The 25,413-nt window shown below is 37.0% G+C and overlaps 1 long non-coding RNA gene across 3 annotated transcripts in view; it reads left to right on the top strand.

The window, feature by feature from the left end:
* Positions 1-25,413, top strand: part of LOC137485530 (uncharacterized) — a 259,654-nt gene that overhangs the window by 199,486 nt on the left and 34,755 nt on the right. For all 3 annotated transcript variants that reach the window (XR_011005359.1, XR_011005356.1, XR_011005360.1), the window contains exon 3: positions 24,950-25,174. This is a non-coding gene — a long non-coding RNA (uncharacterized lncRNA). The remainder of the gene's footprint in view (positions 1-24,949; positions 25,175-25,413) is intronic.

The raw sequence follows: 25,413 nt of genomic DNA, 5'->3' as shown, positions 1-25,413 counted from the left end.
CCTCAACTAAACTATGGTACTGAGGGCCACATCCAGTCTTTTTTCAAACACACCCGAGGATGGTGACTCCACCACCTCTCTAGGCAGACAATTCCAGAACTTTTTCACCCTTTCTGTAAAAAACTTGCATATTCCTGGGAGTCACCTGAGGATGGTGACTCCACCACCTCTCTAGGCAGACGATTCCAGAACTTTTTCACCCTTTCTGTAAAAAACTTGCATATTTCTGGGTTGATACAAAACTTAGATTAAGTTCTTTTGCAATATTTAGTCCAGACTAGAGACTGTGAACTCAGGGCCTGAGCATCAGCAGGAGGACAAAGGTGTTCATTGAAGCCTGCTGAAAGCAACAAGCTCAGCCTCAGGCTCCAGAAATAAGAAATGGATTGTGTGGGTGACAGTGCTGCCTCTCCACAAATGTGTGTGAGCTCTCAAATATTCCTCTGAAATATTTCAAGCATTTGGTCTGTCTTGTGCTTAGCATTAGATTTGTTTTACAGGAAAAATTTGAGGTAGTGACTGCATGTTGCTAGGATTTGACCTACTGAAGGAAATGTCTTTTAACATTACTTATGGAAAAATAGAGTGGATACAAATAGGAGTCACAGAGAGAACATGATTATGGAGGAATATAGAATATAATGCACTCTCCTAGTGTATGGGAAGCTAAAGTTTAAGCTTGTCATCTCTATCCTCTATGAGTGATCTGGAAATTAAACTGATATTTTACAGTCATGGTCTCACTTCTTCTCTGGCTTTACACAGGATTTTTTCGTTAACCAAAATGACATGAGCAGTCCTGTGAAAACCCACAGGATTTCCAAAACACTCACATAGAGGATGTTCTGTCAGCTTGCTTACACAGCTGGTGCCCTCATTCACTTATTATGGGCCTTTTATTGTTAAAACCAGTAATCACCTATCAGAATTTGTGTCAAGTATCATACCATCAGAGACTTTTGTGTAGTAGTAGGGCTGATGAACCACAGTCCTGTAAATTACAAAATCTGATATCGGGCATTTTCATTACCACTGACTTCAGCTTTACAAGGAGGGTGCCACAACATGCAGTCACTGCTGTCATGTGGCTGACTGAAACCCACATGGTACTCAGGTTCTGGGATGCTTACAGATATAAAGCAATATATTTCAGATTTATCCTGTTTTCCTCAACCCTATGTGAGGCCTTGATCTGTTGCATGCCACAGTACATATTCTGAAGCAAAAGTTTGCTGAACCATTTTAAGTTCCTTAGTATAAAAAGCATACAGCTGTACGCTGTCCTACAGCTGTTCTATCCCATCAAAGCAAAGGCATTCCTGTGTACCACATTCACTGTCATGTTTCATGACAAAATTATTTCAAAAATACTTAGAGATCTTTTTTTTTCTGCTAGTGATATATGTATGCCAGCAAAAGATCAGAGAGAGGATGGAGAACTATTCTTTATATAGTGGTAAAAGATTTTTCAATAATTCTTAAATTTTTTTCAAAAGTCTCTTAGGAATTTCCTTATTCTGACCCGGTGAGTGACCTCACAAAAAACTGCAAAAGATGGTCTGGCTGACCTACACATATTATACTGTTATACTTATAAATGGTATCACATAGAAGAGCAAATAATTACTGAACATTGGTATCTGACACTATTTCTGTGCTTCTAATAAAGCATTCCCTGCACATGTCCATTTTGGTGGAGGCGGTCATTCCATCATGTCACTAGCGTGAAACAATGTGCAGACTCTGAAACTCAGAATATGTGCCGTATGCTGTGGGATGTGGCATGCAGGCATATGGGGATTTTTAAGGTATTAAACCCTATTGGAGTACTGCTGGAGGATTGCTGAGAGAGAAAAAGCTCACACTTGGTCTTTCCTCTTCTCCACTGACTACTGGGAATTGTCTTTAGCATATGCAGGCTCAGCTGTGCCTGGGCTTTGTCCAGAGGGAAAGCTTGTTGAGACAAGCCAGTGCAATGCAGGAAAGCAGGCTGCTAAGAACTCGATGTGAGAGGGCCCTGATGATCCAACTTTCTCCCTAACCTTTTGTTTTATGTAGTGTTTCGGATATATTACAAGCAACCAGTTTTCTTCTATAGTGAAAATTTAATTATATGTCTCCATGAAGCCTCATATTTTAGCTGCATACATTATATTATATCTGCTCAGGTAGTGTAATCCAGCTTCATAACATGCCATGCAGAAATGTTTGAGGTAACCCTTTCTCTGTGTGTCACAGAACAAAGTGGTGTGATGCACTGAATGTGTTGCTTTTTTGGGTATCTAACCAGCACTGCATTGGGCCACAAAGCTCTTCAAAATGCCCAAGGAAAAAGAAAAAGGGTCTTTTCCCCACTTCTGTGCTTTCCTCACATAAGTTGCTCCAGTGTTTCTTTGCGAGGCCTGTTTTTTTCCCCTGTGGATCCCTCCTCAGCTATTGTGTCCATGCCATCCTGCCAGGGGCTGTTTATACTTAGCAAGTATAAGTCCCACACTGTCTTTGACTGATAGATTAAACACTGACCTTTTGATGGGTGACTACACCAAAGAGTCTTAACTGCAAAACGTGCACTGTGACATTTTAAGAAGTAAATGTCAAACATGGAACTAATGGAACATGCACAGTATAGAAGACAGAAGATTTAAGGCCTTATATTAATTTATCAAGAATAGGGAATAAGTGGCACTTCAGTGGTACCTATGAGGTACCTAGGCTATTTGAAGTCCTCCAAAGTAGAAGAACTGGAAAATAAATCTAGCACTAGCAGACTAGTAATGAATTTAGTATTATCCAATGGTAATACTAAAGCTTTTATATTAGAAGCCAAGTTCTCATACTGTGTACTTTTCACAGAAAATTTTGCATGTAAAAACAGTCTAAATATTTTCCAACTGTATTAAAACACAATGATTTGGGAGAACAAGAATACAGCAATGCCCAATTGTGCCATAGTTTACAAATACCATTTTATAATTTAAGTCAGGACACTGTGGTTATCCCTTAAGAAACATATGGTGTATTAAGCAAAACCAATTAAAAAATTCTCAGCTAGATTTACAGAATTTCTTCTTTACTCTTGTCATATAGTCATTAGTATTTCTGTTCTCTGGGCATCATTTTAAGGCACTATATATTTTTGACATAAAATTCAGCAACATGCTGATATTTGTGCAATAGTTTGAGAGGCAAACACTTTGCCACTATAGCTTCATATTTATGCAATAGATAGTGAAAAGCTAGCAATTAAATTAGCTATCAGTAGCATAAAGAAACATTATGTGTGGAGTTCTCTGGATTTGTTTAGTTTTTTTTTGGTTAAAGAGCATAATCTTTTGTACTTTTCAAATCAGCATGCACATACTTCTGTTCAAAACCATAGCATTTTTCTTCTTCTGTCTACTGAATTATACCTCTCAGCCAGTTGGACTCAGCAGTTTAAGATACGCTATGGTTTCTCAACCTTTTAACATATTTAGATAATTTGAAAATTTCCACAGTGTCCGTTTATTCCATCTAAGTGAATTGTGGTGGTGTCCCCCCATTCTGAGTTATAGTATTTAATATTAAACTTCTCTCCTTTTGTTTTCTACAATTTCTAGTCCAAATAATACAGCTAGTTATGAAATGTTCTTTCTTTGAGGCTTATGCAAATACAGGAAAATTTCCTAAGTGTTTTTGTATTTACTCACATGTTTGGTTGATGACTTTCTATCAAGCCTCACAGTTTTACTGCAGTTTAACAGTCAAAGCTGCTTTTAACCAAGCATTTTAAAAGCATATTAAATTAAGAAGGAAAATCAACCATATGTAGTAGGTTTCTACTGACCTAATTTTTTGTGGGCCAGTCTAAGAATAAATAAAAAATGTAAATAGTAGTATTACTTACTTGCCCTTACTAGAGAAAAAAAAATTATTTGCTTACATGTCTTTGAACATCAAGATGAACATATAACTTTAAGAGGTTAAAAGTGGCATGATTTCTCATCATTTGGAGATTGAGTTTGCAGCTATCAACAAGTCTTTAAAACTCTGCATTTATTTTTTTTCTACTAGTTCAACTTTGTATTAATTAAAATAATGAAGATGGTTTTTTTTGAGAAAATCAGTAATAACAGTGAACTTAAGAGAAACAAGTGAAAGCAAGATTTAATTTTCAACCAATTCATAAGGATTTGGCCTATGCCCTATGCAAGTTGTGGCTCAGGGCTTTCAGTTCATAGGTTTGGGATTTTGTCACACTTGGAGATGATATCTATATGTTGATTCATATAAATAAAATTTAGAGAATTAATTAATTAAATAAATTTAAGGATTGAAAGAGATTGATCTACAATGATGTCCAGTGAAGTGCATGGCAGGAAGTAGAAAAAGCCCTCTAGAAAACCTGAAAATATCTCATGAGATCTGCTGCGTAAATGGTAACAAGTTCAGAAAAATTTCCTGTAAGAGTTGGAGTAAAACTTGGATCTGTAGCTTTTCTAATCTCCACACAGTTGTTCTTTAGACAGTGTTTGGATAAACAGAACCTGAGGTTAGAATTGCAATGTTGCTGTTTTTCCAAAGTGGAAATGTATGGTTTTAAAAGCCTTTTATTCTTTTATTTATTATATATGCTCTTTCAATTTCATACAGGGATAGTTTGCTTTTCTAAAACTCTGGAATTAAAAAGTACTCAGCTCTTTCTCACCTAACAAATACCCTTGCTGACTAAATGGAAACTGCTTTGTGTGATTCATGAGAGTCTATCTCAATAAAGAAAGAAAATAATTTTTGATAAAGGCATTGTGTTCTTTAAAAATAAAAGTCTTTCTTGTGGTTTATACAAAGTTTTTGTACATCTAAGATGATCAGCAGTAAAGTGGGTGGCTAATAAGCATTAACATGGTGGCTAACAATTTCTTAATCACTTCCATTCTTTTCCCCCCATTCCTCTGCTTTTTTGAGCCCAACCAGCATGAAGTGTGCCACTCTGAATCTTGTATAGCTTCTGATACAGCTATTGAATTCAAAGGCCTTTTAGGCTGTTGCTCTTAGATGGAAACCTGTGCAGGAAAGGCTAGGAGTTTGATTGTAGGTTTATGGGTAAAGAAATGACCTGGACACTCTGAAAACACACTGAGTTGTATCAACATAAAATTAATGTTAAGTGAACTTGAGTCATGTTCACACATAGATGCCAGAGGCAACAAAAAGTTCTTCAATTTAAAGAAGCACAGGCAGTCCTTGTCTCTTCAGTTCACATTCAGCATTGAAAGTGATCTTACTCTTTACCCATTATAAAATTCCATTTAAGATCCACTTTCTAAAATATGTTTTCTCTTCATAAGTAAGTCTAGGTAGAACATTGTCAAATGTTATTACATTAATTTTCTTTTAATAGGACTCTATGTTATGGTATTTTTCAAATTAACATATTAAATCTGAAGGAAATCAGGTTCCTTGGGTAGTATCGGAAGTTAGAGGTTTGTTTCTCTGGGTTAATAGTTAAAAAACCCTTTCAAAGTTCAGTAGCATTAAAGAAAAATGGCTATCAGGCTCTATATAACACACATAAAACACAGGAATATTGATTTTGTCAGGTTTTAATTCCAGGTGGGCCAGCAACACTATTTTTATGTGTATTTTTTTCAGAAGAAAATGTTTCATCAATGGAGTTTTGCCAAGATTGTAAGAATAGATCTTTCTTATGAGGAAACTAAAGTAATAGGATTAGAATTTAGGCCGCATAATCCTATTTTTTTTCTTTAAAAGCCTGTTTGTTTTAACTAGTTCTAATTGAATGACTTTAGGGTGCTCAAAAGCCTCCATGAGGCCAATGTGTTAAGTGGGGTGCATTTCCCGAGTAACAGATTTAATTATCTGTTTTGAAAGAGAAGCTAAGAGATAATCAATAGTCCCTTAAGGATGTATTCAAGCTTAATGGATTTAATCAAGCAGATTATCCTAGTATTTATAGTTGCTCTTCACCAGATGGTTAAAAAAGTATGTTTTTAATGGAAGAAAAAAAAAAAAAAGAACTCACCTAATCTTATTTATGAAGTTACTCATGATAGCAGTTTTAGTCCTCTCAAATGAATGTATCGTTTAACATTTTTGTTGTGAGTTTCATCATGTGGTTTTAAATAATTGAGGGAGTAACTTCTTATTGGGAATGGAGCGGTATGCCCTGGCATGTGGTGAGGCTGGTGTCATCAGGAAAAAAATCCTTGTCAGTTGTTCCTCTTGATAATAGTGGTCGGCACTGCTAAATGATTCCATGTATTTTTTTTCACTGTGCACTCTCTCAAAAATCAAGTGATATTTTCTAGGGTGTTTAATTCATTTTTTCTTTGAAAGGAACTTTGCTGGCAGACATTGAAGTCTGAAGAGTGTTTGGGCACATTTGCTTCTACAAAAGTTCTCAGACACATTCAGTAGTTCTGATATTATATCCATCACTGGTTTGTCTTTCTTTCCAAGTAATTTTTTTGTCTTGACTGCTGTCCATCCACTGAAGTAAGCAATGTCTTTGAATGTGCTGTCTGAATATTGGTTTCTATGAACATATCAGTAAAAAAGACACCAAGAATACTATTTATTTGGTATGATACATATTATTGCTGAGAATTAAGTACAGAATATTCTAGAGAGAGGACAAGGAAGCATCATAATTCAGCAACAGTCATTTGTGACCCAGTGATTGCACTGCAACTTTACCCTGTGACAATCCACAGGTAAAATACCTGTCAAGATATTACTGCAAAGGCATCTTCCAACTCCCACAGCCCTCATATCATGCAACATTGTCTTCAGGAACAATGTGCTTCTTCTATAACAAGCTCAGTACTCATTAATTTTCATTCACTGGGTTGCCCCATCAGTGTCAGAATGCCAGATGGGACTGCTGGCTTGTGAGCCACAGAGAAATCCTCTCGGATGGTTTCTCTAGGACTGAGAAATATGTCAACAGACATGACTGGACTTACTATTTTCTTGTCCTGTGTTTTCCCCATACTCTCTGCTCCCTTTATATAGCCTTGGGTCAGAGAACCAACATTGGTGCATCTGATGCTGGGAAAGAAAAAAAAGAAAAAAACTTAACTCATGTTGCTAAAAAAGTATTTACCATGCACTCACTCGTGCAATAGGACAGGTTTCATTTTCTAGTAAGTATTTTCAACTTTGCCATGTTAGAATAATGAAACATAAACTTTAAGAAATTTAGAGATTTTAGAGGAGCTAAGATTTTAGTTAAAAATAAGCTTTATTGGAATTAATTAAAATAAATGGGTAGGCCTTGCTTGATGAAGTTAAGAGTTAGCAGTTAACTAATAATTGATTGCTTGTCAACACAATGTTTAGTTAGCTGGGTTTGTAATGAGGAATATAGAAACTGACAAATAGCTTTTAGAAACATAAGACAATTGTGGGCCTCTTCTGTTCCGAAACCAATTACAGATAAGAAATGGGAGCTCTACCAAGGGTTCATTTGTCCCATTGGCATTGAAAAAGTAGAAAGGTCAGAATGAGGAAGACTTCATTTACTTCCCCATTTTAGGACCCCTCCCCATGAAAGGGACCACCGACCCATTTCAAGGAACAAACTACGCATGCTTAATAGCTTTTGAACTGATTAGCATACGAAGCGAGGAATAGGATGTACCAAAATGATGAATATTTTGGGTATTCAATACTTGTATGGATAAAAGGACTCTGTAATCACCTGAGGGGCGCGGTGTGCATTTGGGAGCTATCCCGCGTGCCGCCCGGCATCGTAATAAACATACACTTTGTAACTTTAAACTGTTAGAGAGTTTTTGTCCATCACAGGTGGATATCAGTGCTAGATCAATATCCATATTTCTTTAATAAATCAATAAAAGTGCAGAAAGTGTAAGAGAAGTAAACCTGTGATGATATGTAAGCTTGTAAAACATCAGGTCTAGTTCAACAATTTGGCCAAAACACTATTAATGAATACTTTGTATTGATCCAAATAAGGGTTTTAAGGTTTGCTAGGAATTACACAGATGAGGTTTGATGCCATATGGCTTACCTTCTGTGTCAGTGACAAGGGGAAAGGTTTATTTTACAGCTGGATGCTATCATCCTTTTTTTTCCCTTAAAATGTGTAAAACTCAGGATACACCCTGACAGCTTTTATGACCTGCCACTGAGGTGGTGTAACTGAGGTTTCTGTCAATAAATCCCTTGGGACAAATTAGGGTAAAATGCCACTGAATGACCATTGTGTATGTGTGTGGGTGTGTATGAGCTGGGAATGCTCAGGTACCTCCCCTGGGGGGGAGTTTTACACTGATGCAGAACTGTGGACTATGCACAGTCCTCTGTGGAAGACCCCAGAAGTGAATCTGGGGGTGTTTCGGGGGGGCCTTTGATGGTTCATGACCCTCAAAGACATGACAGCTGTTTCTCACACCTGTGTAGCTGTGCCAGTTGTACCTTATCAGAAGGGATGAACACTGTCAAGATTATGTATGAATGTTTCAATATCTCCCCTGCTGGGGAAAGAGGGGTAGTTTAACACCTGGGCCTTATCGGGAAGGAGGACATTGGTGTATTAAAAAAGCATTACCCTATCTGAAAGATCTGCTTCTCATCAGCCTTTTCACTTATCTTGCTCACAACCCGGATTGTTGCTAAACAAGGGTTGGCTTGTTGTGGTCATCCTCTGTTGGGTGCTCACCCCCTCTTGTCCCTGGGTTGTTCTGCAGGTCAGATGTGGACACATCACACCCAATGGCATGAGGAGCTGTATCAGCTACTCTACATTTCAAGATAACATTCCTGAAATCTAGTCCCTATAGGCCATCTCTAAAGTTACAGCATGATTCTTTATATTGAGTGTCCTTGAGCTCCTTTAGAAGCACTTATTCAGTCACTGCTTGGCAATGGCTGTGGGCCTAGGTTTAAAGGGAAATCACTAAAACTACTGTATTTTTCACAGTAATAGGAAATATGACCAGTTTTGACAATCCAAGAAGAATGGTATGGGAATCATGTAGAGACCACTTTTCAGTGTCTCTCTATGTTGGTTACAGCAGAGCCATCCTTCAATAATGTTTATACTCTTCTTGCAAAACATTTCTCTGCAGACAGAAAACTCAGGTTGTAGTTGACATACCAGCACAACATCTTGCTCTCTTGATTCTCAGCTGTGAAAGCTTTGGTACTAAATAGTGGATGCTGTTTTACTGGAGGAAGAAGTAGATGCAGGCTTCATATGTCTTTATAAATCCTGAAAACAGAGATGTTGACTAGCCATTCTGAAGGCACCCAAGATGGCCTGTCTTATTTGGGAATGGGGAGTTAAGGCTTAGTAGATTGTGCACCAGGCAAATGAGCTAAATACTTCACTAGTTGTGGATTTCATGGCTCCAATTTGTCCTGTTTCTGCTTGCCATATTGTTTCATTCTAAGGATGGTCCTCAGTGAAATATTTTTCCTTTTAGAAATATTTTTCTGTTCTGTACAAACCCTGTTAACAATTTCAGGAAACTATTTTAGGAGACTATTTTGAAGCTGACCATGAATTCAAAAATAAAAATCTAGGCTGGAGTAAACTCTTTAGTCCAAACTCTTGCTCAAATCTGGACTATGATGAAACTATGGAAGATGCCACAGTTGCACAGACATGACAACTTTTACCAGCTGAAATCAGTCTGTCTGATACATCAGTTTCAGGACTGGGCTGTAGGTTGTTCTGATTTGTTCTTTCATTTTGGAGTTTAGACACATTGGAGACAAAGTGAACCCAGCACTTGGGAAATGTTATTTTAAAATTGCAACACGATCAAATAGATTTTAGGCTACTTATATGTTTGAAATTTGTGTTACATTTAATAAATATGATCATTTTTTTCTATCTGTCTTGTATTTATTTTAATAAAGAGTCATAAATAAGTGCATTTTGTTAAAAATTGTGAGTGCATCTTGTTAAAAAATGTTCACTCAAGTTATCTTGCAAATGTCATCCTGAATAATTTTATTTGATGGAGATCATAATCTATATTTCTTACCCTCAGAATTACTTTGTGTGTTTTGAAGTAGTCTCCTTACTTAATATTCTAGGAATACTTCATACAGTTTGCTGTAGATAAAAGTCATTATAGAAAGATTTATGTGAGTGTGACTCCCTCAAAAATTAGATAAGCTCCATACTATCTCTCTTACTTGACAAGATCTGGGTGCCTGGTTTTCAGCAAGACAAAGATCCACCATTTTTCCTGTCTGATTTCTGAGGTACAGTGTAGAGATCCTGGTTCTGCAATGATTTCTGTACAGGTAGATGATCATGTAGAGTGCCAGTGACATGGCTGTCTATGCAGGGAATCCGTCTGTGTGGGCCTGTTGCAGGAATGTGGCCACATGACGATGTAAAATCATTTGTAGAACTCCCACTGATGTTCCCACTGATGTCAGATTTAGGGCAATGAGCTGTATGGTCCTCACATGCAAAACTTTGAAGTTAAGTCAAAATAGTTGCAGTTTATTCCTTGTCACTGACTTTTACATTTTCTTCATTAAACAAATAACTTAAGTGCCATCTTACCATGGTACTTGCAACCAGTACTATAAAAAAATGGTGTTTATTCTGCTACTACTACTTTTTCTTATAAGTTCTAAATTTTGAATTCTGTTCTCTGCCGAGAGCTTTATCCCTAGTGAAATACTAGTCAAATATAAATGATCTACCAAAGTTATCATCTTTCCTAGCAGAAGTGCAGTGTGTACTTATGAATAGTGGATCAGAGAGCTGGGACAATGCCTTTATTTAATTATTAGAGTGATTAAAATCTAACTGACATTCTTGATTGATTTTCTACTCCTCTGCACATATAAAAGCAGAGTGAAAAATAAGGTCTTGATATTCATCAGTATCTATGATATTCAGCATTAATACTTGCAAGAATTACTTTGATATCAGCTTAATAAGCTTTCCAGACACACATATAGACCATCATATATTTTATCAAAAAGCAATTGCCAGCATAATGGTAAATGCTTCTTCTTCATTGTCAGAACCTTTGAAGACGGTATATCACCTTTAACAACATATCAGCAATTTTAGAAAAGCCAAATAATTGATTCCATTTATTGGTTCTCATTACAGAAAGCTTTCTCTGAGCATCTACTGTGAAGTATATATGCAATCTGAAGAGTTGATTATAGCATATGGATCTTCTATGGAGAGCAATCTTATTGAATATCACAATTTTGCATCATGAGGTTAGAGCTTCTTACCTAAAAGTATTACCACTTACTGCTGCTCATTTCAGGCATTTACTCCTCTCTATTACTGTCCAGTGGCATAAAACCTTTTCCAAAATATCAATATTGACACACCTGAGGGACTGGATGCCATCCAGAGGGACCTGAACAAGCTTGAGAAGGGGGCCCACGGAAATCTCATGAGATTCAACAGCTCCCAGCAACAATACAGGCTGGAGAATGAAGGGACTGAGAGCAGCCCTTCTGAGAAGGACCTGGGGGTCCTGGTGATCAGAGACAGGACATGACCCAGCCATGTGCAGTCATGACCCCAAAGGCCAAACATATCCTGGGCTGCATCCAAAGCAGCATGGCCAGCAGGGCAAGGGAGGGGATTCGGCCCCTCTGCTCTGCTCTGCTGAGACCCCACCTGCAATGCTGCATCCAGCTCTGGGGTCCCAGCATAGGGAGGACAGGGACCTGTTGCAATGGGTCCAGGAGAGGGCCACAAAAATTATCAGAGGTCTGGAACATATCTCCTGTGGAGAAAGGCTGAAAGAGTTGGGGTTGTTCAGCCTGTAGAAGAGAAGAATCTGGGGTGACCTTATTGCAGCCTTTCAGTAGTTAAATGGGTTCTATAAGAAAGATGAGCACAAGCCTTTCAGCAGGGCCTTTTGCAGTAGGACAGGGGGTAATGGCTTTAAACTAAGGAAGGCAGATTTAAACACTGAACAGGTTTCCCATAGAGGTGATGAATGCCCCATTCCTGGAAATATTCAGGGTCACTTTAGATGGGGCTCTGAGCGACCTGATGGAGTTGAAGATGTCCCTGCTTCACTGCCGAGAGGTTGAACTAGATGGTTTTTCAGTATCCCTTCCAACACAAATGATTCTATAATTCTAGGATAATCTTAATGTCAAATAATTATAATATCATAAAGACAGTTTATATGTTCTCACTGTTCAACTTAGATTAGGTGCAGGATTAGAACTTCTGTCCCTTGAAGGAATCTGTGATTCACTTGAAGGAATATTTTCACATTTTATTTTAAATGTGGTTAGGGTTAGTTTTACTTTCACATGTTCAATTATTCTAACAAGTGTTTGCTTCATTTTTTAGTGTGCATCATCTTTGTGTTGAGAAAGAAAGAAATAAACCAAAAAACACTAGCCTGCATAAACTTTATACAGTTCTGTGGTTGTACTGTCAGACTGCAAAATATATAAATTTGACCATGTTACATAGCAAGATATCAGTACTTTTCCACTTTCCCATCCAAAAAGAACAATTCCACATATATAGAAAAAGGTGAAAATCTCAGTGAAACAGATGTGTGGCCTTGTGCAGAGACCTGTGTGATTGCTTGTTGTAACCGTGGGCTTTGTCCTGCTGCTCAGACGACTTACAGAGAAAGTTCATGTTCATGTCAACAAACAAGTCTTTGTTGGTGGCCTGCAATGGTCAAGAGGTCCAGAGCAGCTTAAATGTTGCATTGAATTAAGTGTTAAAACAACTCAAAAAATTTTACCAGTTCTTCAGTATCATTTCTCTGTGAGTTTGCATGGACTATCTAATGTTCACAGCTGCTGTCTGCAGCTTGTCAAGTTGCACTGGGAGTGACAGAACAGCAGTAGCAGAAGATATGGAATAGTCTCTGAAGGAGAATGTTGCTAACAGTGTTTGCAGATTTTGAAGTATCTGCCTAAACTGACAGCATATCAAAGTGTGTGACTGAAGACATACAGGGGAGGGGCCAAAGTGCCAGCCTGTAACAAGGAACTGTGCCCTACAGGCTGAAATATCCCTCAGCACTAGTGCTGCATCCCATCTTCTCCCTCACTCTCTGGGGTATGGCATGCCAGACAGCTGCCTGACCAGCTGGGGATGGTATGTGTGGTGACAGACAGGGAGACACAAAGGACTGGCTTCTTGATGGGGAAATAGGAGTCAGGATTCTGCGGCATAAACCTCATAAACTGTGAGGTTTGAGAGGGGGTGGACTAACTACCTCAGAGTCCCAAAGTCCCCCCATCCAGTTGCCCTCATGTCACGTTGGTTTATGATAGTGGCTGGTGAATACTACAAGCATATAGTCAGCACCCCTGCAATAAAAGTACATGAATGACCACCTTTTTCATATTTCCTGCACCCTCTGTGTGCCTATCTTTGGGAAATCTCCACAGAGAAGCCTCTCTCAAACTGGTGTAGATGATATATACCAATTTTTCATCTTTGTAGTGCCCTTCTACAGCCATATTCTTGCTCCTAACTGAGGTTTGTAGGAAAGATTTTGCATCAGTAATCTTTCTTTCTTCCATAGAGAAATGCTGAGATTAGTGGCCTTCTAGATTCAGGATATTTTCTGAAAATAGTAGCTTCATCCTTAAAGACTTTGAACAAGGGCAACCCAGCTGAGAGTGCTTGTCTACCCAGAAGGAAGAGCCACTGAACTTAGCATTGTCACGATCAGGCCTTGGCCTGAAGGTTTGTGTCTCATTTTGATATTGTTACACCTTTCCTGCTGACTTCCTTGACCTCATTACTCCTTTTTTTTTTTTTTTTGGTTGCTTTGTTTTGTTTTATTTTTGTTTTTCGTTTTTGTAAAATCACCAACTGTACAGTTTGACTTATTCAGTTTTAAAGCATAAGGGGGAGTAATGATAGAATGTTCAAGTTTTTTGTTCTGGAAAAAAAAAAAGAATGAGCATCTGGAAAGCAGGTAAATGCTCCTCAGGGTGTATGCAATTATGCAGCTGGGGAGCACACCTGGCCCTCATGTCACTTAGGCTGTCACAGATGTATGATCGACTAATGGAAAAAGCAAATGCTCCCTCCTCCACTATTGCCCTCTGGAACAAGAAAAGGATATTTGAGATAGTCTTAAAATGACTACTGTACCTTTAAAGCTTTTCTAGTGCTGAAAGCTGATGAGTGTTTGCAATTTCAAAGCACTTTTTGAGTGCCTAACCAGTGAAACTCTTTTAATTCCACATTTAGAAGGCAAAGCCTGCCTAAGAAATTTAATTCTTTCTACAGCTTTCCTGAAACTGTTGCAATCTATGTGACAGGGGGTGGGTATCAGGAAAAAGTGTTGGGAATTTTGATGTTACAGCTCAGCCTGTTTCACTGTCATTGCTTGTAGTTTATTGCAGAGACAATTCTCCAAAGTCTAAGAAGGGAAGATTTCTTTTTTAAATTTTTTTTTTATTTAATTGAGCTTTTTTTCATCTTTTGCACAGGAGGAATTCTAAACACATTTTGAGAATGCAGTGGCCTTGTGTATCTTTAAATCTCAAAGGAAGGCACAGGGCACTGGTGCCACTTGGTGATACTGAGCACATGAGATAAATGTGATGAGCAAATTGTATCTAAATGGGCAATCTTCACATGACTCCTGGAGTAGCCGCTATCACTGCTGTGATGGTTTTGGCTAGGATAGAATTAATTTTCTTCACAGTACTTAGTATGGGGCTAGATCTCAGATTCCTAGGAATGACTGAATACTCACATGTCCATGGAAAGCAGTGAATTAATTCCTTTTTCTGCTTTGTTTGTGCACCTAGTTTTTGTTTCATGTGTTAAACTCTCCTTACATCAACAAAAGAGTTTTCTCACTTTTACCCTTCCGATTTTCTCCCCCATCCCACTGGGAAGGAGTGAGCAAGCCCACTGAGGCTTAGTGGCTGACAAGGGTTAAACCACAATAACAGCTTTCTGGTGTGTTTTCAGGACATCAAAGAGGGCCAGCTACTAAGAAGCATTGCAGCAAAGAATCCAAAACCACTGAATGTAGAAATGGTCAGCCGTGCTTCAGTGGATTGCCTTTGTTGCACTATGACATAACACTCGTGAAATCTTGACAAGAAAATTATTGTCAAATACGTGTATTCCTGAAACTAATCTGGGAATTTTCAGCACTAAATCTGCTTCATTTCCACTGTGTCAGTCATTTGCAATGTGAATCAGCTGTGCTGTAAGACCTGTCTTTAAACTTGCTTGCATAAGCTGCAGCTGCCTCAGCAAAGTAGCTGCAAGCTACAGAATGCAAGAGTCAGACAGGCTTGAGAAGCAGAGTCAGTACTTGGGGAGAGAGGAGGAGCACAAAATGGTGTTATTCCTGTGCTGTAGGAATGAGCAAAGCATTTATATAGGAAAAATACCTGGGTAGTTCACTGCTCATCACAGGCAGTGACAAAAAGGTGTTTTCTAGAAATAAATGTAGGAGGACATAGACAAAGAGGTAAGGGTTTTTTGTTTTTCAAGCTGAATACCTCTAGTAAGCTTGGTTGTTCCTAATTCTAATGCCATTTCATATCTTTGCCCTCTGTAGATCTTTTTGAGATGGAGACCAGACCTGCATTTTCTGAGATGCTCTTATAGCACAAATTTTGTACTGTTGGCACAATGTTTTGTTTCACTATCTCTTCGTTTTCTAATAATGTTACTGTTTGGTTTGCTTTTGTGTCCATTTTTGATCATTTGGCTGCCTAATCTGAGGTTAAAGAAGCTGTCATGTGGTGGTTTCAATACATCACTGTTAGCCTTCTGTGGTGCTAATTTCTCTGCTCTTGTGCTATTTTTAAAATTTTTACTAATAGAGGAAACTGAGCAAGGAAACAGGTGGGCTAAGTGCATATCCTGATGCTTTTCTTGTTTTTTAGCCTGACCAATTTCTTTGATTCTTTTTTACTGTGGTTTAAGCTTAACTACTTTTATGATAGTGTTGGTTCCCAAAACATATAGGAGCTTTCAGGTTGTTTGTTGCTTGACCTTGGTCCTTCATAGAAGCTGGGGGAGGGGTGATGGCTTTTCTATCTATCTTTAAAGATGCAGAGAACGAATAAAATAATGCAAAGACATATTTCTATGAAAGCAAAATCCATGTGAGGATTTAAGTTGTGAAATTAAAGACAACTCTTAACAACCAACAAAATGCTTTCCTAGCACTACAAATTGCAAATGAAGTTTAGTAGCGTTCTCTGCTAAATGGAAAGTGTGATACCAGCTTGTTGAAGTAACCTCAATATTGCAAGTCTTCAGTTAGCCTTTAAATAGAACAGTCAGACTCAAACAATTATGCTAGGAACAAGGAGATTTGATTACTCAACCAGAGGCCTCTAGCTTTTAACTCAATACAGTAATTTTGAATCTGCACTTGCAGTGATCTTTATTGCTTCATAGTTCTTCTAAAACTCTTGTCAGGAAACAATTATAAAAGGCCAGCTTCAGGCTTGGTGTAATTAAATGAAGTGAGTGAAACTATACCAATGATGCATTTGGCTCAAGATTACACTGCACTCTAATGAAAATATTAAGTGTGTGTGCTGCTCTTAATTATCTAACAAGAATAAAATTGTGTGTGGGCATTTTTAGAAACTATTAAGGACTTATGACTCCATTAGAAACCCAGAAAGCATCCACTGATGTAGGGTAAACATTCCAGTTGGCACAACTTTCTCCTCCACTATTCTCTACACTGTACAAATTTCCAGTCTGGGTGTTATGATAGACAGAGGAGGTGCAAGATTCTATTTTGCAGTTGTACTAAAGTTCTCCTCTTTTGCCACCAGTTTCCTTTATGTCCCTAGATATATCCTTTCAGTACTGCAGCACTACAGTCTTTGAAATCTGCAACAAGATCAGATTTCAGTGCTACATGAGTGCTTCCAAAGGAGAGAGAATGCCATCACTGTCATATCACACATTAGATACAGACATAATGAGCTTAGAACTTGCCTAGGAAATTGGGAAGAAAAAAAAAAAACCCTTGAGCTCTACATTTCTGCAATGCATAGATGAGATGTTTATCCATTTATTTTTGCTAGGAGAAAGAGAAGGCATAGTTTGGTGATATGTTCATAGTTTACCTACTAGAGAACACACACACAGTGGTTATGATCATTTTTGTAATAAGAACATATGAAACCTACTTGAAAATCCACAGGCATGTTTGTTTACTTGTCACAATGTTGGATCTCCTGATTTCCACTAATCACTCCCTACTAGGTTGGATGGGTGTGCCAGGGTGACTTCACAAAAGGATTTAAGAATGCATTTAGCCAGGAAGGTGTCAGCCCATCTGCAGAGCTTGCTGCTGACTCCCTCAGCAGGATGATGAGTTTTCATCCTCTTTTGAGATGTCTTTTACCTCAGGCTATTCAGGATTTCCTTCAGAGAGGAAAAAAAAAAAAAAAAAAAAAAAAAAAACAAACCATGGGCAGATTTAACCACAGCTCCTAAGTTCCTCTGTGAAGCTGTGCCAAAATGCAAATGCAGCTGTATGAACTAGAGACCAAGGACATGGAAAGTAGGCTATAATGAGCAAAGTAACCAGCAGACTGAGTACATTACAGGAGCTATCCATGGCTGACCAAGAACAAGAAACCATTGAGTTTTATTAGACCTTTTAGGGTTTCTGAACTCTAGGAGAATATTTGATGTGGGTTATGTTTTCATCCTGTGCATGCTTTTAATTTGAAAATTTCCTGTTTCTTGGTGATAATATAATTGTATCTAGCGAGGAATAAAAATTGAAAGCAGACATTGTGTGGGAAAGATTATTTGCATGAAAGACTAACAAAGACCGTTATAAATGAGAAAGATAGCTTGATAGGAATTTCTTGAATTAAGCAGTTAAATTTTCTCTAATAAGACTTAATTGTAGGATATTCACTGTTTTTGAAAATATGGTGTCAAGATATTGTAACTTTTCTTCAGAGAATGCTTGAAAATATTTTGATTATACTTTACCAGATGGCCTTATACACATATATTAACAGGCCATCAGTTTAAAAATGGATCTAAGTCTTAATGTAAGCATATCTGATTAATTCAATTCTATGTTAAAAAACAAAAATAAATTAAAATGTTTCCATGGCCATATGGGAAAATTTCAAGGAAGTACAAGTGGCTATATAGTTATAAGCAGATTTGGAAGTTTTGCTAGCCATATCAGAAATCAGTATGAGCTAACATGGCAACAGGGAAATTTTGGAAGATGGCTTGTTAGATGAAGTAAGAAGAAAGGAAATATGGAGACTCACAGTAGTATATGCATACAAACTTTGTAGAAAAGCTATAAGAAATACAGTTATTGCCTTGATCTTGATTGTTCATTTATATACTTAAATTGTTTTCTAAGAAATTTTAATGTATTGTATTTTTCTTAATGTCTCTGGTTCTTAAAACACAGAAAATTTGTGCTAAACAATGTAGTGAAAAGACAATGCAAGTGCCCACAAGTTGTATTTTGCCTATGTAAATACATGCCTGGATATTGGAGTGAAGTCCAAATTCTGTTTATTGATCTTATTATTCTAAGCATCAATAAATAATAAAGATACAAATTTTCCAATAGATGCTAGTATCAATGGCCTTGTCTACTTTTCTTCTGATTTGTTATATTGCTGTAAAACCCACTTGATGACAATAGAAATTGGCAGTAACTCTGATTTTTTTAATGCAACATATCTGAGAACCATCTATGAAAGACAATGAAATGCTGCTACTCACATTTAATGTGCAGAATTATTATGACACTATTTATTCTTGTAATGCCACCTATCTCAAAAAGAAAACACCAAAAAACCAAAAAGGTCTAGAACAACCCTGAGATGCCACTTAGCTCCCAAGATGCTGCACATACTTCCAGACACCTGTGGCTATGCTCATGAGCATATGCAGGTCTTCCTCTGACACAGCTGAGCCTCTCTCATCAGATGCCAAAGTCTCATCCCCAAGAGGTTTGAAAGGCTGCATGAATTTACAGAGAAGCTTCTTTTTTTCAGGTTTTGCCACTAATTCCTTTAAAGGAGCAGATAAAAATATCTGTATAATCAGCCTTTTAGCCTTAAAAAGGAACCCCTTGAAATTGTGTGAGCTATAACTGGATGCCTTTGAAGGACTTTTAATTGAGATTTCTACAAGATTTCAGCAGTTTTCCTCAGCTCCTAGATTTAATAAGGCTTAAGCAAGACTGCTATCAACCTGTTCAGACATTGGCAGTTTGTGCAGCATGTGTAGGAACAGTTGCAGCTACCTAGGGAATTTCAGTCCAAGCAAAGAAGCACACAGGTATTTTAATTGCTTGGACTCATAAGTTGGAGCAATTTACACTGCAAAACTTGGCCAAGTTACCATTTTCTGCCCTGCCATCAGCTGCACAGCTCACTGAGTTTCTTCTGAGCTCCCTCAATTTGCAGTCAGGCATCCTAAGGTAAACCATAACTCATGTTATATATAATTTCAGCATCTTGAAATTAGGACATCTTAGCTTTTTTATTTACTAATAAAATAATGAACTGCATGTTATTTTAACATATAGCTATGGAGTTTTTTGTTTTGTCTTGACTTCTACACCCATCGATAGGATAGCAGCCAGTGAAAACAGTTTGGAGACAGCACTAACACTTCTATATGACTAATGTTTTTAAATATCAGATGCTGAAATATAAAATGCTACGTTTGTGAAGACTAGAATGACAAAACATAGGTCTCACAATAATGTTAAAGTAATAATTAAGATAGATTCTACACTAATTACTTAACTTGTGGTAGGTACCGATTTACTGCAGTGGCCTGCTACAGATACATTTGGCTATCCTCTTGAAGATTCTATATTCTGTGCATGACTGATGACATCTAGAGTATCTGTACACATACAAACAATTAATTGAATTAATAATGTGGTTGATCATTTAGTTTCTTTAATTACATTAAATTCCAGTTCTTAAAAAGGTTTCTTAATTTACAACAATGGTTTTCCGATTTGCTAAATAAAATAATTTAGATGAAATTCCTTATGTCCTTTGTTTGGTGAGATCTGTCAGAAAAAATTGCATATTTTGATCCATTTTTAATATATATACAGATATATATGTAATAGAAAGACAGGCTTAAGACTTACATACAGTCATTAAAGACTGCCTTGTGTAAAATTTAAGCCAGGACAAAAAAGATATTTCTCTAAAAGGCACATTGAAAAGAGTGCTCATTTAGTGCTTGATACAGAGCTCCTCCAAGACCCATCAGATGAATTAACCTAAGTATGTTTTTTGGCTGCCCTCTCTGATGATCATTTCACTTCAAGCTGAACTTAATGGAGTTGGAATGAATCTTTGTTTATAGTTCTTACAATTAATGTGCAATTACACGTTTTTGCTCTTAAATATTTGGTTGAAAATGGCTTCCTTGGCAATTATGACTTCAATGTAGATGCATCTTTGGCAGCTTAAACTTAAGACATTTAACATTTTGGAGCATTACTTCCATGGGTCTATTCTAAAAAATGACCTGAGGTCCAAACTGTGCCAGTTGATGAAATGCTTCCTTCTAAGTGGAAAGGGGTGTTTTGAAGAAATGGCTACCATCCTCAAGTTGATTTGTGATTCTCAAAGACAATTATTTTCTGTAAGCTAAATGAATACTGTTTTCATCTTGGCAATTAATGAACTACAGAGAAAACAATACCTTAGAGTTATTGGTGATAAAATAATAGAATCCATCTATTACTGTCTGGCTAGACTTACTTTGAACAAGTGGCAAGATAAAATAATGACAATGGAAAATAAGGCTACTACTACTGTAAAGTTTTAACTTAATTCAAATAGAAATTTTCTTAAGTTAATGCAGTTTCTTATGAAATATTGATCTTTATAGGCTCAGCTTTCATTTAGAGATTTGCACTCTTTGGTGATTTTAAGATAGGAGCTAGTTGCACTACTAATTAAGGGATTTAACCCACATAAAAAGATGCAACTGTACCAGAGCTTCACACTCTACTCACTTAATCACTGCAGATGATGGCATTTTGGAGATGTAACTGAAGATGAGTGAGCTTCTGTATTCTCTTTATGCAATGCAAATTTCAAACCACAGTACCAACTCTGGGATTCCAGGCCACTGAAAGGAAGTCTGAGGGTCTGAAAGGATGACATGGGTCAACAGTGACTGAATTGAGCAGGTTTGCTGTTTCAGAAGTTAGAGTGTGGTATCCACCAGGTTAGTCACAATCATCCTATCAATTTTCAAAGAGATGCTAAATATTTTATTTTATTTGCCAACTCTTCATCAGAGCATCAGTCTATACTCTAAAAATCTCCACAACAGATGCTGTCATGCTGTGAGAACCAGAAAGTGAATTTTCCCTGTTTAATATGCCCTCTAACTCTTAAAGCATGATGAGTGACTTCATTCTTTTGAATTGTGATGCCATCTCTGGTGCAAGTTGGAGATTGCTTTTAGCAAATGGCCACCTAACTCTGAATTCAGGAGAAACCATGTGTGTAACCATTGCTGAGAATTTACATATCTATCAACACTTGCTTAATCCCATGTCTATCTCCACATGCTGACCTGACCTTGTTTTCACATTCTTGACTTTATTATCTTCTTAAATATCCATTTATGTCCTTGCACATTGAAAATTTGGTCCCACTTTATCACTTAGAAATTGGATAAGGATTGTCAAGAGAGAAAAGTCTGTGCAGGAAGCTCACAGCACAATTTAGGTCTTTCCCATCTCATAGTATAAAAGAAAAAGCTTATAGCCATTTTCTAATCTTTCGCCTCAGTAGTGGAAGACTTGCAATAGAAATTCAGCAAAGAGTCAATACTGGTGTGCCAAAGGAAATGTCAACATCCCCCTTGTCATGAAAACAAGAGTTGACTTTTAGGAGATGAAAGAAATTTCAGCTTAAGCAATTTAGCCCTCTGTTGTCATCATGCAATAGGTAGCAATGCCAAGGATTTCTGGAAGATTCTGCCTAAAGTGCTTGTAAGGAAGATTGCTGCAGCCAATGTATCCATAGGAAACAAATACGGTGTGATTGGATGAGAAAGATGGTAAAGAGATTAAGAGATTACAAAAGGTAGATGTCACAACCTTTTTTTCTTAAACAGTTGATAGATATTTAACTCTTCTCAGCAAGATAGAATTTTCAACAGATATATATATAACTAGTAGCTCTAGTCTACACATTACTTTTCTCCATCTGCCAGCATCTTCAGATAATGCTGCATGGTAAGAGGAATGAAAATATTGTAAAACAAGTAATGTGGGGTAAATGGCTTTCTGAATTCTATTATTTTTTTCATTAGCTAAAGGAAAACTGTTTACCAATCATTACACACAATACAGAAAATAATCTGTGTTCCTGGTAGTTGCTGTATTTTATCTGAACTTTTAGGTTTACTACATAAATATAAGATAAGCGGGTTTTTTTCCCCCTGCATTAGTTATAGTACAGCTACAGAAAGTGTTACAACAGCACTGCTACTCTGTTTCCCAAGTGACAATTCTTCAAGATGGTTAGGAGAAGACAGTAATTTCTCTGTAGCAAAAATTAGCAAAGCTGAAAGTAGTGTGGTAAATGTTATTTTTAAAAGTTGCCATTAAAATTGAAAGTGAGTTATCTGAAATCATGTAAATGAAATATTCCATCCTGTAGTGAACAGGACAAAAGAGAAATATAAATTATGCAAAATCATCATTAGGAAAAAAACAAATGCATCAAAAATCTAAAAGCACTCTAGTACTGGAAAAGAGGCAAAATTTAAGTGTCTAAAGTTGATGTTACTAAGGGTTAAGCTTGTAAAATTATTTTAAAAACAATAGGGCAAAGACATAATAAATGTGGAAATTATGGTTGCCATGCTCATAAATTCTTGGCCATAAAAACTGGCCAGGATGGTTTTATGCAATTATAAAGTAAATATATCAATCAGTTAGACAATTAATAAGACATTAATGATTTGCATTACGGCAAATGTTCCAAAGAGTTTACTAATTCAGAGTGTAACAAAGATATTATATGGATTGATTAGAAATATATGAAGGCATCAAGTGCTTTGTAACTATAGTGCCTAAAAATCTGCTTCACGTATAGATGCTACAGTATTTTTTAAGTTTAAATGCTGAAAGCAGAAAGCTATATATAAAATGTGTTGTGCGCTATTGTTATTGATATTTTACCAGAATTCCTTTTTCTGTATTTTTTTCAGAGGGGGGAGGACATCTTTCACTTTTTTCCATTTCTTCATAATATTTTTATGATGTCTCAGTGTTGCAGTTGACTGTAAACAGTGTTTTTAATAAACCGTAATCTTATCTCATAACACAAGCAGCCAGAACCAGAGCCTTACTGATGTCTGAGAGCTTACACAATGCCACTTCACACAGAGATACCAAAAGCAGTGTACACACAGTGTACCAAAAGCAGAACGATGACATTAGCACTGCAGCATGTGCTTCACTAATAAAAGTATTAGCTCTGCCTCTCATCATACGAAATGAATTTAAGTGTAGGACAGTCCTAGTAAATCAGTGCAGATCCTCATTCTGGAAGCAACTCAAATGCGGCTATTTCATTTTCTCCTGTAATGTGAGGAGATGGCCAGAACTGAAAGATGGGTTTAAATGTGCTGAAAGTAGCAGAAGAGATAGGAGGAGCGAGAATGCCTGGGACAGAGAAGCAGCCTAAGACCATACATTAGCCTATGGAATTGCACCCATCCTTATGATCACGTGGCAGCTGCCAGCTTTATAATTCTTAGAATGCAATTCTTATGCCCTTTCTGGTTGCACTTGCCCAACTGTAAGATTAAATTAATGACATCTACATTAAGCATTAGGTTTAATTTACTAATACTTCACAAATATATTCATCTTGTCAGATGATATGTTTTTGATATTGCTTTAGACTTTTCCTAGCTTCAAAGATATTTGAAGAAAAAAATAATGCCAGCTGCTTTGCACATTTGGGGCTTTTCCCCTAACAGAAAAGAGAAGGGATAGTGTTCTTAGAATATAACTGTGATAGCAGTAAAGGCAAGTCAGTGTTTGGTCTCCAAAATACAACAATGCATTCAGTAAGAAATGGTGCCCTAAAAGTATTCGTGTTCCCTGTGCAAGCCTAGAATGAGTGCAAAAACAGAACGAAAAATGTCAGGAATGCAGAAGAGAGTTACAGAGAGATGATGTCTTAAGCAATAATGTAATGCTAACTGCTTAGCCATCAAATGTTTGGTAGAAGTCATGAAATGAGAAATTTTGAGGTGACTAATTAGGATGCCAAGGTTATTCTTTTGCAGATGTTTTGGAACAATTCTTCCATGAAGGAAGGAGAAGTCCTTTGATCAGATAATTTAAAACAAAAGCTTACTGAATGCAACAAGAGATTGGAAAATCTACCATACTTCTTTATCTCAGAGAAGAGGGAATGAAGTATTTATATATTTTATTTGTTCAGATTACTTTCTGACCATTTCCTTTTCCTCTAAAATTTACTGAAAATGTTTCACTGTATTTTCTTCTTTCTCATTATACTGCCTAGTGAATAAAAATGAGGGATTTTAAAGTCAAAATGGATAAAATGGGCAGGCACATAGTCCAGTGAATAACACATCAGATCTTTTTCTGTTGAAGTATTTGGGGGGGTTAGGTTTGGTTTTTGTTGTTGTTTATTTTTTTAATGTCTTCATTGAATGCTAATGGTGGAAATTGGTTTGGTTTGTTGTCTGGCGTCTCTGGCTTGTGACAATTTGCCTGACAAAAGTGATTGGTGCAATGGACCTCTATCTGAATGGTATTGACTGATTGACATATATATGTATCCATAGATGCTTTTGTATTTCTGATTTATCTGACAAAAGATTGAACAGAACTCATAAATCTCACAGAAAACTACTGGAATGCATGTTTTATATTCTTTGAGATCTGTTTATTCTGCTCTTAATCAGGTACAGGGAAATAACCTCAGCATATTCCTCATATGTTCTCCACCAAGTATGCACACAATATTGTTTCAACTGTTTGGATTCTGTACAATATGTGAACAAAAAAAGATGAACACCAAAATGAATATGGAATGAGTTCAAGTGGCTGAACCAATAAACAAGGCTACTGCAGCATGCAATCAAGTTTATTATGTACATGAACAATAAACCTGGCAAATGGAGTGCTGAGTAAGTAAAGTATTAGGAACCATTTGGCATTGCTTTGTATTTTGTGTTTATGTGTGTGAAACATATTTCATTATCTGGAATCCCTTCTAGAGTGACGTGCTGTGCTGTCCAACTGGATAAGTGATTTATGTTAGTATATCAAACAGAGTAATGACATTTAGAGAGGAAGAAGGAACTCTGTGGCAGTGCTACTTTACTCCCTCCTGGAGCCTCACAAAATGTCATTTGTGTCATGCTGA

The sequence above is a fragment of the Anomalospiza imberbis genome, chromosome 1 (genome assembly GCF_031753505.1).
Source record: "Anomalospiza imberbis isolate Cuckoo-Finch-1a 21T00152 chromosome 1, ASM3175350v1, whole genome shotgun sequence".
NCBI lineage: Eukaryota > Metazoa > Chordata > Aves > Passeriformes > Viduidae > Anomalospiza > Anomalospiza imberbis.
Note: the sequence above shows the minus strand (reverse complement) of the source record. Positions and strands in the feature narration are given on the sequence as shown.